General features: G+C 38.2%; 1 long non-coding RNA gene across 1 annotated transcript; it reads right to left on the reverse strand.

The window, feature by feature from the left end:
- Positions 1-6999: 6999 nt before the first annotated feature.
- On the reverse strand, positions 7000-9471 carry LOC121553370. Its single transcript, XR_005997525.1, has 3 exons — positions 9365-9471; positions 7688-7753; positions 7000-7538 (listed from the first exon to the last, which is right to left on the reverse strand). It is a non-coding gene; the product is annotated as an uncharacterized LOC121553370 (long non-coding RNA).
- Between the last annotated feature and the right edge of the window lie 1401 nt (positions 9472-10872).

The following is a 10872-nucleotide window of genomic DNA, read 5'->3' on the forward strand; positions in this document are numbered from 1 at the left end:
ATCTTACTAATTTGCTAGTGAACCAGTTCGGATTTAAGTATAACTGTTGTATGACTGAAGCTTTTAGTGATAGGTCTAATGCTTTAATATTTAATAATTTCTGTCCTCCGAATTCATATTCATTATATAATAGGCCCGTTTAAATTTTGTCTGGCTTGCCGTTCCAAATAAAATGGAATATTTTTTTGTCATATAATTTAAAAAACTGTTCGCTAGGCGTAGGCAAGACCATAAGCAAATAGGTAAACTGGAATAATACTAAAGAGTTAATCAGGGTGATTTTTCCACAAATTGACAGGTATTTACCTTTCCATGGTAGCAAGATCTTATCTATTTTTGATAACTTTCCATTAAAATAGATTGGACTGAGATCATTTATTTCATTTGGGATATGTATTGTATGTATGTATGTAAGAAATTGTATTTTTTAGTGATCCAATACGTAATATAGTACATTTATCATAATTTGGTTGAAAGAGTATCTAGATCCTCTATGAGGCTGTGGAGGGATTCAAGTTGTGGATTTAAAAGAAAACATGAATCACCAGCATACAATGACACCTTTGTTTTTAAACCCTGGATTTCTAATCGCTTGATATTATTGTTGTATCTGATTTTAATAGCTAACAGCGCGATGGCCATAATAAATAGATATGCCGATAGTGGACAACCTTGTTTTACTCCTCTTGACAGTTTAATACTTTCTGAGAAATAGCCATTATTTACTATTTTACACCTAGGGTTACTATACATGATTTTAACCCAATTTATAAGAAATTCTCCAAAATTGAAATGCTCCAGGCATTTATATATAAACCCCAGTCGTACATTATCAAATGCCTTTTCGAAGTCTTCTATGAATAGCAGGCCTGGTTTCACAGATTTTTCATAGTGTTCTATTGTTTCCAGTACTTGCCTTATATTATCTCCAATGTATCTTCCATGTAAAAAACCTGTTTGATTAGAATGAATAATGTCCGACAATACCTTTTTATTTCTATACGCTGTACATTTTGCTAGAATTTTTGCATCACAACACTGAAGTGTAAGGGGCCTCCAACTAATTATTTTCCACTTGTATCCTGTTTCATTAATAATGAAATCAGACCTTCTTCTTGAGTGTCTGATAATCTACCATTTAGGTAGGAGTGGATAAAACATGCTAATAATGGTCCTCTGAGTATATCAAAAAAGGTTTGGTATACCTCGACTGGTATGCCATCCAACCCTGGATTTTTTCCGGACTTAAAGTCTTTAATTGCATCCAGAAGTTCCTCCTCTGTATTTCACCTTCACATGAGTCTTTCTGTATGGCTGTTAATTTTACATTATCAATAGAACACTAATCCCTACAGTTAGCTTCAGTTAGAGGAGATGGAGGCAGCTGAAATGAAAACATATGCTTAAAGTACTTTGCTTCCTCCTTCAAAATATAATTTGGTGAATCATGGGTGACTCCGTCATTTGTAACCAGTTTCAGTAAATTATTTTTGGTAGCATTCCTATGTTGAAGATTAAAAAATAATTTGGTGCATTTTTCCCCATATTCCATCCAGTTTGCTTTATTTTTATAATATATTACACTTGATCTTTCCTGAATAAGTTTCTCCATTTCTTTTTGTTTTTCCTCAAATTTATTCTGAGCCTCTATGTTACAGTTTTTATTGCTATCTATCTGTTCTGTTAGACCTTCTATTTCCTTTGTTAGTATGGACTCTTTGGACCTAAATTGCTTTTGTTTTTGAGATGAGTTCTGAATTGCATGGCATCTAAAAGCACATTTAAAGGTGTCCCATACAATAAGGGGATTTGCTGTACATATGTTATGTCGGAAAAAATCTGTTATTAATTCCTCTGTCCTAGTTAAAAACAAGTTATCATCCAATAGGCTTTGATTAAATTTCCAATATCCTCGCCCACGTAACATTGTAATGTTAGTTCACTAGCTAGGCTCCTGGGTTCACGTCTCGTTCGAGCAGCCCAGCTATGGCACAAGTATACTAGCTGGCTAGCTAACTCATACCTTGACAACATTGACCCTCAACATACTTATTTTGTTCAATTATCTCATCCATATTCACAATTAAAATCAAGACAGATGAACTATCTAACAGGCATGAGCTTAGATCGGCTAAGTTACAAACGTTAATTTTGGTGCATCAAACCAACCTCTCCAACGTAGCTAGCTAGCTACGTTAGCTAATAAAAAAAACAATGCTCTAAAATGACATGTAATAGCATAATGCCATGACAGTTTCATCAAACAGAAGTAGTAGTAGGTCTATTCTTACCTTGATTGTTGTTAATAGCTACTCTTTGGCCATATCTCCAATTTTATTTCAAGTCTCATCACAAAATCATACAGGCAATGTTGTTCTGCACTAATATGGCTGTTGACTGATGTTGCAGCATCTTAGCGGTCTTAACCTGATTTATCCTCACTTTCTGGCAATTGTGTAATCAGGGTCAGTTCCACGCATAAGCGACATAAACGGTCGCTTAGGGCCCCTGGCCGCTACGGGGCCCCCAACCCAATAAAATGTTTAAGGAACTCAGTGGGGTCTCAACTTACTATTGATAGTTAGAATAGTAGAATACACCAGGTGCAATTTCAAAATTTGTGCATAGTTAGTTTTTCTCTTGTTATGTCTGTCACTGACAGTCAGCTAACAATTGTTAGATTGGTAGTTAGTCTATCCAGCTATCCAAACTTTTAGTAATCATGACCGAATACCAACCGGGCATGTGCCCAGAAGCCCTGACCTCCAGGGGCCCCCCATTGATTGTGTTTGAATTGCATGAAATAAAACTATATGTTCTATGTACCATGGCAAAATGAGTAGAATTGCATTAATTTTGTTATAAAACTACAACATTTTCCTCTACGCCCCATGTCAAAATGTCTAGAATTGAAGGAAATTAACTTTAAAACTAGAATGTTTCTAAACTAATTACGTTCCTAAACACTCACCATGATCACCTGAAAAACATAAATAGTGTCACAATTACTTTTGCAAACTGTAGCAATACAGAAACTTTTTAACAACCAAGCAATGGTTATATATCTAACCTACATGCTTATGGTCGACAAAGAAAGCAAACAGGTACACGTGAAACACATTAATTGAAGTACAGTCAAAGTGTTCACAGAGTTGGATCATGTCTATGATAAAGTGGCTTGCAAAAGTATTCACCCCCCTTGGCATTTTTCCTATTTTCTTGCCTTACAACCTGGAATTAAAATTGATTTTTTGGGGGTTTGTATCATTTGATTTACACAACATGCCTACCACTTTGAAGATGCAAAATATTTTTGATTGTGAAACAAACAAGAAATAAGACAAAAAAACAGAACCCCCCCCAAATGCAATACTTTGTAGAGCCACCTTTTGCAGCAATTACAGCTGCAAGTCTCTTTGGGTATGTCTCTGTAAGCTTGGTACATCTAGCCACTAGGATTTCTCCCCATTCTTCGAGGCAAAACTGCTCCAGCTCCTTCAAGTTGGATGGGTTCCGCTGGTGTACAGCAATCTTTGTCATACCACAGATTATCAATTGGATTGAGGTCTGGGCTTTGACTAGGCCATTCCAAGACATGTAAATGTTTCCCCTTAAACCACTCGAGTGCTGCTTTAGCAGTATGCTTAGGGTCATTGTCCTGCTGGAAGGTGAACCTCCGTCCCAGTCTCAAATCTCTGGAAGACTGAAACAGGTTTCCCTCAAGAATTTCCCTGTATTTAGTGCCATCCATCATTCCTTCAATTCTGACCAGTTTCCCAGTCCCTGCCGATGAAAAACATGATGGTGTTCTCGGGGTGATGAGTGGTGTTGGGTTTGCGCCAGCCATAGCGTTTTCCTTGATGGCCAAAAAGCTCAATTTTAGTCTCATCTGACCAGAGTACCTTCTTACATATGGTTGGGGAGTCTCCCACATGCCTTTTGGCGAACACCAAACGTGTTTGCTTATTTTTTTCTTTAAGCTATGGCTTTTTTTCTGGCCACTCTTCAATAAAGCCCAGCTCTGTTGAGTGTACAGCTTAAAGTTGTCCTATGGACAGATACTCCAATCTCCGCTGTGGATCTTTGCTGCTCCTTCAGGGTTTTCTTTGGTCTCTTTGTTGCCTCTCTGATTAATGCCCTCCTTGCCTGGTCTGTGAGTTTTGGTGTGCGGCCCTCTCTTGGCAGGTTTGTTGTGTTGCCATATTCTTTCAATTGTTTAATAATGAATTTAATGGTGCTTAGTGGGATGTTCAAAGTTTCTGATATTTTTTTATAACCCAACCCTGATCTGTACTTCTCCACAACTTTGTCCCTGACCTGTTTGGAGAGCTCCTTGGTCTTCATGGTGCCGCTTGCTTGGTGGTGCCCCTTGCTTAGTGGTGTTGCAGACTCTGGGGCCTTTCAGAACATGTGTATATATGCTGAGATCATGTGACACTATGATTGCACACAGGTGGACTTTATTTAACTAATTATGTGACTTCTGAAGGTAATTGGTTGCACCAGATCTTATTTAGGGGCTTCATAGCAAAGGGGGTGAATACATATGCACGCATCACTTTTCCGTTATTTATTGTTTTGAATTTTTTGAAACAAGTTCTTTTTTTCATTTCACTTCACCAATTTTGACTATTTTGTGTATGTCCATTACATGAAATCCAAATAAAAATCCATTTAAATTACAGGTTGTAATGCAACAAAATAGGAAAAAAGCCAAGGGAGATGAATACTTTTGCAAGGCACTGTAGCCAGGAAGAGGTGAGGTGGGGATGTGATTAGCAGTGGTGTAAAGTTCTTAAGTAAAAATACTTTAAAGTACTATATAGGTAGTTTTTTTGCGGTATGTGTATTTTACTTTATTATTTATATTTTTGCCAACTTTTACTTTAACTTCACTACATTCCTAAAGAAAATAATGTACTTTTTACGCCATACATTTTCCCTGACACCCAAAAGTACTCATTACATTTTGACAGGAAAATTGTCCAATTCACACACTTATCAAGAGAACATCCCTGGTCATCCCTACTGCCTCTAATCTGGCGGACTCACTAAACACAAATGCTTCATTTGTAAATGATGTCTGAGTGTTGGAGTGTGCCCCTGGCTGTCCGTCAATAAATTAAAAAAAGAAAATTGTGCCGTCTGGTCTGCTGAATGTTTGGAATTTGAAATGGTTTAAACTTTTACTTTTGATACTTAAGTACATTTTAGCAATTCCATTTACTTTGATACTTAAGTATATTTAAAACCAAATACTTTTTGACTTTTACTTGAGTCATTTTCTATTAACATATCTTTACTTTTACTCAAGTATGACAATTTATGACTTTTTCCACCACTGGTGATTAGTCTAGATATAACAGCATTTCTTAATCCTGTTCCTGTTGACCCAAAGGGGTACACATCTTTGTTTTTAGCCCCAGCACTACACAGCTGATTCAAATGATCAACTTATCAAGTGTTGATGATTTGAACTTGGTATGTAGTGCTAATGCAAACACAGCATAGCTTCCTCCACTGTCCATGTCACACACTGGGCTCGAACCAGTGATCCTCTGCTCGCAGACACATGTGACCGTCCTCCTTGAAAACGAACCAACGGTTTGAGCCACCCAAAACGTACCAATTGGATGATCCATCTGCGACATTTCAAGCTAACTTAGGAGTGAGTTTATGGCACATTCTTAAGTCTGCTACACATTTGTATGTGATCAAATCAAATCACATTTTATTTGTCACATACACGTGTTTAGCAGATGTGATTGCTGGTGTAGCGAAATGCTTGTGCTTCTAGCTCCAACAGTGCAGTAATATCTAACAGGTAATATCTAACAATTTCACAACATATACACACAAATCTAAGTAAGGAATATAATTTAAGAATATATACATATATGGACAAGCAATGACAGAGCGGCATGGACTAAAATACAATAGAATATTATAGAATACAGTATATACAGTGGGGAAAAAAAGTATTTAGTCAGCCACCAATTGTGCAAGTTCTCCCACTTAAAAAGATGAGAGAGGCCTGTAATTTTCATCATAGGTACACGTCAACTATGACAGACAAAATGAAAAAAAAAATCCAAAAAATCACATTGTAGGATTTTTAATGAATTTATTTGCTAATTATGGTGGAAAATAAGTATTTGGTCAATAACAAAAGTTTCTCAATACTTTGTTATATGCCCTTTGTTGGCAATGACACAGATCAAACGTTTTCTGGAAGTCTTCACAAGGTTTTCACACACTGTTGCTGGTATTTTGGCCCATTCCTCCATGCAGATCTCCTCTAGACCTGTGTCATTGCCAACAAAGGGTATATAACAAAGTATTGAGAAACTTTTGTTATTAACCAAATACTTATTTTCCACCATAATTTGCAAATAAATTCATTTAAAATCCTACAATGTGATTTTCTGGATTTTATTTTCTCATTTTGTCTGTGATAGTTGACGTGTACCTATGATAAAAATTACAGGCCTCTCATCTTTTTAAGTGGGAGAAGTTGCACAATTGGTGGCTGACTAAATACTTTTTTCCCCCACTGTAGCCTATGCATGGCCTATATTATCAGATGTGCTATTAGCAATAAGCATTATCACCTGTATCCCAACTGATAAAGCATAGTGGCTATAAAATGTACATCGGCTGAAACATGGGGTTTGTCCAAGTGCATTTACCCCATTGGACACAACATCCTAATTGTTATTATTATTTATTATTGTTATTTTACTATACATATGAATATATAAATACCTATTATTCACTCAACATTTTTGTTTGTTTCTATTACAAAGTATGTAATTGCACTTTTAAGACACAATTGCCCCTTTAAGAGCTATGTTGCGCAGCTGCGCTTAAACTATGCTTAAAGCTCCAGTTTTAAAACTGCATATTTAAAACGATGGCACGCGCAATTGAAGGAGTAGAGAATAAACATGGTAGCAATTTAAAACTGGGATACCCCTCTTTTTTCAGAAAGGCCAAAACTGCTTTCGAAAGTGTTTTATTTGGGAATATATTTCGTAGAACAGACATGCTTCTTTTCTGTCTCCAACCCAGCCTCCCTGAGTCAACACTGGTCTAAAAAACGAACAGTGTTCAGGGGTTAAAGGTCTCCGGGTCTACACTGATCTCAAAAACACAGTGACGGAGAACTTTCACACTGGGAGAGAGAAAGATACAAAGGGGAGGGAGAGAGAGGGGGAATGAGAGATCAGGGCATGACAGAAATGATCAGTGAGAGATGAGATAAAGAAAGACCACCCACATCCACACACACCCTCCTAGTAACAATCTGACTGCATACACCCTCCTAGTAACAATCTGACTGCATACACCCTCTCCTAGTAACAGTCTGACTGCAGGTGTAGCCTAACTCTCATTGTTTGTGACGTCCATTGCTGGTCATTGCTGATCCTCTTCCTATCCTCCTCCTGTGATTCGTCAAAGATAGACTCCATCTCCTCCATGTAGCGAGGGGTGTAGCGGGTCACCTCTTCCAGAACCTTCTCAAAGCAGGCTCACACCTGGGAGTGTCGATTGGTGAGAGATGTACACATTATTACACACACCCATGTACATATATAAAAGCAGGTTTCCTGTAGAACATCATGTTATTACAATATTACAATATTGATAAAAGGGTCAATGTAAAAAAATAAAAATCTGTACTTACGTCGATTGGGGTTGTACTGTATTCTCAAATGTGTTGGCGGATTATAGGTGGATATCATTAAAAGGCCTTGATGAGAAGAATAACTAGTTAGCTAGCTAATTAATGTTAGTATTTGAAATATTCCAGTCCTATGATTAAATGTCTATCATTTACAAAGTGTTATTTGTTTCTGGCAGTGTAGATCTGATGATGTTTTTAAATAGGAAGGAAACTCAGCTGTTTACAGCTAGCGATAGACAACTAGCTAGGAATCATAGCTAAGACCTGAATGTCTCTGCAGTTGATAAAATTAACTAGCTAGATCAAAGCAATGTTAGTATTAGTATTTCTAGCATAGTCATAAATAGCTAGCTAGCTGGCTAAATAACTGGCTAGTTAGCTAACATCATAACTTTTAGGACAGACGTGTTTACTGACAGGAAAGACTATTATTGGTAACATCAGCAAACAGGATCTAAGCTCTGGGAGACCATTATACATTGGTGTACAGGTCTCCCGGAGCGAAGAGGCTACTAGCAGGAGGAATGTAATGCTAACTAGCACGCCTGTAGCTAGTTGTTAATGGTGTTGCGTTGCCGAAGCAGAGACAGAAGGTCACCAATCTGTAGCTAATCAGGGCCCGGTTTCCCGATAGTGATGGCGTTTAGGCTTACAAGTGTTTTAACGATGCATCTTTCCTACAACGGCCGAAGATGTAACATGCGTTTCCCAAAACACTACCCAGAGAAAATGGTCGCTAAGTGCGTCGTTTAGGCATGTGTAGCACTGCTCTCAGATCAGCGTTCTCCCTTTCCAATCTTACCTTAACATTAAAATTAATACACAATACTGACGATGGATCACCTACTAGAGAGATATTAACACCTATGGCTACAAATATTGAGGTGGCTTAATCTAATGCTTAACCTATAATAATGCACTAAATTAAGATTTGGCTCATCATTGCGCACGTTACACGTCATGAAATATAGAGGCAAAAATGACAGACAGTAGCGTACAAATAGCTACATTAAATTCAATTGAATTGAGAGACGCCTGTCAACGGGGTGAAATTTGCATGTGAGAGCAGCGAGCATCAATTCACATACACTGCATAGCGTATGCTAACGTAATTGGCATGAAAATCCTTAATAAACAGTTGTATATATTCGCTATGTAGCCCCTGGGAGTTATTGTAGGCAATTTCCTTTTGACTCCTACGGTAGTCACCGTACCTGGGCTAAACAGTTGTTGTTTTGATAGCTTCACAAGGATGTTGTAGCTAATAAACCCGATCTGTTTATAAACAACTAAGTCTCGTTCTTTCTACATAAACAGTATTCTCTCTTGAAATCAGAGTCCTCAATTTTTCCAGCTGTAGCCTGCCTAGGCTATATGCCTATGATTGAAATCAACACAGGTAGGCAGTCTTAAATAACAAGCGTTTTCAAGAGCAACTTTAGTAACGATGGTTTTGGGAAACAGGTCGAAGATCTAACGATGCTTCCACAAAAATTCTAACGATTAACGTAGCCTTAAGATACTTTTGGGTAACCGGGCCCAGCTAGATAACTTGGCTAGTTAGTTGTCTGTGACCTAATGTTAGCTAGTTAGATATCTAATTTGCTAGCTAATGTGTCCGCTAATATCGGCGATACAATGTCACTGCCCAGCAACAAACAAGCAACAACTTCTTACCTTAAATCATTCTTACCATAACATAATAGCTAGTTAGCTACTTCAGTTTGGACATTCAACACTAGTACAATAATCCAATCTCTAATCTCTGATGACGATGTCCTACTTCTTCTTCTTCTATGGTATTATGGCGGTCCGCAAACAATGTTAGAAGTGCATGCCGCCACCTACTGGATGGGTGAAAACTGATCAACTTTAATGCAGAAGGGGGAAGGGTGAACAAAAACTTCACTCCTTCAATCAGATTCAAATGTCTTCTCAGATCCCAATACAGGCTCAGTAGCCTGAGAGGGGGGAACTCTCTTCATTCCGTATTCCCTGTAACATTTCGGCCATGAAGTCCTAAAGATCCAAACATATTTTCGCCGCCGTCACAATGATTTCTACTTTCTTCAATTTTTTATTAGTTTGTCCAGTGCAATTTATCACTTGCACGATAAACGCAACAAAGTCTACCTTCTTCACTGTTAGCATCTCAGGATCCCCTCTGATTAACAACATTTTTCAAAGCAGGCTGTGGCGCATCCACTCTCATTTTATCTCCACTTGCTCCATCTGCCATTTGCACTGCCTCCACATAGGATACCTGCTGGATAGCCCTGATCCTAGCTTCTGCAACCTCTTTGACCCTATCAGGGCACTCTGGGAACTCGGGAGCGTGATTCCCATTACAATTACAACAGCACCGTGCTTCCTCAAACTCTTCAACAACAACATATTTGTTTCTTCTGCAAACACTTGCCACGTGTTCAAACATTTTACAATTATAACACTGAAGCGGCTTTTGTACATCCTTGTCCCATCGCGCTCTAGCGACTCTGTTACGGATACAGGTATCCTGTGTTTTTGTGTGTTTCTACTCTTTCTGCCCTAATCACAGGTGTCCTGTATGTTCCTGATTGGTGGTCGTTGAGGTGTCTGCTGATTGGACCAATCAGTGAACATTCCTGTGAATAGCACCACCTGTTACTCGTTTGTTGAATCACACAGCCCATTGTATAAAACCAGACTTGTGTTTGTTGCAAGAGAGAGAGACTTTTTGCCATATGTGAGTATGGACACGGTGGTGTCCTGTGTGTTGTGTACGCACTAAGTTGTGGTTACCCTATTGGTAACATTATTAGAAAATATTTCTTTACCTGAGTGTGGATACTGTTGTATCCTGTGTACTTATTTAATTGCTGAGTACCCTGTTTAGTAGTTTTGTGTGTTTTTTTGGGAAAAGGGGGGTTTAAGCTAGTTGCCCTTGGGCGTACATTACCCGTAGGAAGAAATCTGTCTATAAACACCAGTTAGACCTGAGCGGACCACCCACTGTATTTTTGTATGGTAGCAGTAGCCTAGCGGTTCTTCAGGCAGGCTAGATCAGTTTAGGGGGTTTTACACTATTGTTTCATTTCTTGGGTCCTGCTCAGCCCTTTTTCCCAAACCCTTACCGTGTGTTCATAAATAAACACTTTGTGTTTGACGGTAGTTCATGGTAGTTGTGTCTTATTTGTTCTCACTAT

The sequence above is a fragment of the Coregonus clupeaformis genome, chromosome 37 (genome assembly GCF_020615455.1).
Source record: "Coregonus clupeaformis isolate EN_2021a chromosome 37, ASM2061545v1, whole genome shotgun sequence".
NCBI classification, from domain to species: Eukaryota; Metazoa; Chordata; class Actinopteri; order Salmoniformes; family Salmonidae; genus Coregonus; species Coregonus clupeaformis.